Here is a 3,353-nt window from a genome sequence, read left to right on the forward strand (position 1 = left end):
CCTCGAGTCCCTACACTCCACCAGGGCCTTGAGGAGGGCGAGGAAGATCATGGCAGACCCCGCCCACCCGGGTTACAACCTCTTCAACATGCTCCCCCACGGCAGGCGGCTACGGCTGCCCAAGACACTAAAGTCCCGCCACAGACTGAGTTTCTTCCCCTCAGCAGCTCGCCTGGTAAACGAGTCAGGGGTGTGTTGGTTGTCATAGGGAATTTAACCTGTGACCTAAAGGTTATGGGACAGTCTCAAACCATCAGACCACCTGGTACCCAAAACAAACTAAATAAAACGCTTTACTTGGGGCACAGGGCAAAAAGGCATCCATGACCTTGACCTGACTGAGACCATTGTGAGCTAAGGACTTACCTTGGCAGGCATGTTGGATGTTGCAGTCCTGACTGCCTTGTTTAAGATGTGATCCTGACTCGTGGCTCTGTAAAAGAAAAGAAAACCAGAGCATGGTTCCATACCATATAGATTTACATAGCATGGCCCTGGATATAATTACATTTATATAGTATGGCTCTCTATATAATTAAGATAATACCCAACTATAAACCACAGCTCCATATCAGTAGCTTTGTATAATTTTATTGATATTTTTGTGACATGATTTCAATTCATATACAAATGTTAGCTTTCTTTGATTGTTGCATGAAGTTGATAATTAACCACTTATTGTTTGAATAAGCTACACTGTACCATTTATTTTTGTTCTATTAAAAAAAGACTGGATACATTTTTATTAAATTATTGGTTAAGTTATTCAATTATTGGGTGTTATTTATTACATTTTCGATCAAGTTATGCTGCATTTATTAGATTTGATTAATATATTATATTATTGGGAAAATTATATATTGCTACAAACCTTCTCTCCTGTGTCTCCCCTACTATGTCCCACTATCAGCCTTCCTACTGTCTCAATAAAGAACAAACTACCAACAGATGTACATCGCATGATGGCTTGTGTGAATTGTGATTAATGAAAATTAAGAAATACATAGCAAAATGCATCTGTATTCTGTACAGTCACAGGAGTCTTCAGTAATGTTGAATGGTGATTTGTTTTGTGAATACATTTGACCTGTGTACTTAATACATGTTGCTTTGCTGGGAAACTTTGTATAATGAAATAAATGAGACATTCAGGGAAAAAAAAAAAAAAAAAAAAAAAAAAAAAAATAATAATAATAATAATAATAATAATAATAATAATAATAATAATAATAATAATAATAATAATAATAATAATAATAATAATAATAATAATAATAATAATAATAATAATAATAATAATAATAATAATAATAATAATAATAATAATAATAATAATAATAATGATAATAATTAATTTAATTATATAGCGCTTCTCAATAACCCGAAGTCGCTGACAATAGTCGGGAGCAAAAGTAAAAACAAAGAAACAAAAGCAAAGAAACAAAAACAAAGAAACAACAAAGAAACAAAAACAAAAGGAACATGAGACCATGGGGGGAAAAGGGAAGACAGCATGATAGCACAAAAAGACTGGAGACAGACATCAATCAGGTTGGAGGGGGGGGGGGATTTATGGGTGGTGGGGTTGAAGGCAAGGGAGAACAGGTGGGTTTTGAGGCAAGCTTTGAAGGTGGAGAGTGTAGGGGAGTCTCTGATGGACTGGGGGAGGGAGTTCCAGAGTCGGGGTGCAGTACAAGAGAAGGCCCGATCTCCAAAGTTTTTAAGCTTGGATGTCGGGACAGTGAGGGAGGCAGTGGAGGAGGACCGGAGGGAACGGGTGGGGCGGTAGGGAAGAAGGAGATCAGTCAGGTAGGGGGGGGCCAGGCTGTGGAGGGCTTTGAAGGTGAGGAGTAGTGTTTTAAAGTTTATGCTGTGTTTGATCGGGAGCCAGTGGAGAGAGTGGAGGACAGGAGTGATGTGTTCTCGGGACCGGGTGTTAGTGAGGAGGCGGGCGGCTGAATTTTGGACCATTTGCAGTTTATGGAGGGGGCGGGAGGTGATACCAGTGAGGAGGGAGTTGCAATAGTCCAGGCGGGAGGAGATGAAGGCGTGAATGAGGGATTCAGCAGCAGGGGGGGAGAGGCAGTGGCGGATTTTTGCAATGTTGCGGAAGTGAAAGTATGATATTTTTACGATGGAGCGGACATGGGGGTCAAATGAGAGGGTGGGGTCAAGGAGGACACCAAGGTTACGGACTAGGGGGGAGGGGGTGATGGTGGAGTCGTTGATGGTGAGTGTGATGGGTCCGGATCTGGTGAGGGTGGTTTTGGTGCCAATAATGAGAAGTTCACTGTTCAATTTGAGGTAGTTGTGAGTCATCCAAGTTTGGAGTTCGATAATGCAGGATTCGATGTGAGGGGTGGGCTGTGGGGGGATTGTGTACTGATGTAGATTTGGGTGTCATCAGCGTAGCAGTGGAAGTTGAGGTGATATTTACGGATGATGTGACCAAGGGGGAGAATGTAGCAAATGAAGAGCAGGGGGCCAAGGACTGAGCCTTGGGGGACCCCCTGTGTGACTGGGGAGGGGGAGGAGGTGTGGCCGGAGAGGGAGATGAATTGGTGTCTGTCTGTGAGGTAGGAGGAGAACCAGCCAAGTGCTGTGCCCTCAACACCCAGTTGGTGCAGCCTTTGGAGGAGGATGGAGTGACACACTGTGTCAAAGGCTGCACTGAGATCTTTCTCAACTATTATCTGGCCAACCAATTAATATACATCTACAAATGGATTCACCCTACCCAACAATACAACCCCTGGGAAGACATTGAGAAGGATGTGTGCATGGAAATCTCACCACAAGATCTGCCATTCTTTAGCACAAGCATAAAACATCACTGTTGTTTTAGGAATATAGTAATTTCCATAACTCTGACAGCCTGGTGGAAAGCCAACAAAATCACTGGTAACACACTAACCCCCTGTAAATACACCCCAATCTGGCACATCCCTGACTTTCAACTCTGCAAATCACCCATATACTTCCCAGCTTGGAAACAAAAAGGCATTACTCATCTTTACCACATCTTCACAGACAACAGCCTAATCACTTATCAAGATTTGACTGAAGGATACGGCATTGGGACAGACCAACACTTCCAATTTCTACAGCTGAAATCAATTTTGAAATAAAAAATTAACACTACACAGAATGATCTTGAACCACCTCCAATTATATTAGCAATGAATTAAATAACATCACAGAAGAAAATATTTTCAAAAATATACAAAATACTGGCAAGCGCAGACATTACATTCCATCTCCCCTTCACAAAATGGGAACAGGACTTGGCTTTCTCTCCCAATGCCGTATCCTGGGAACAAATTTGCACCAACACATTCACAATGACTAACAAC

This window comes from Notolepis coatsorum, assembly GCF_963971535.1.
Source record: "Notolepis coatsorum genome assembly, chromosome: 16".
In the NCBI taxonomy this organism is placed as follows: domain Eukaryota; kingdom Metazoa; phylum Chordata; class Actinopteri; order Aulopiformes; family Paralepididae; genus Notolepis; species Notolepis coatsorum.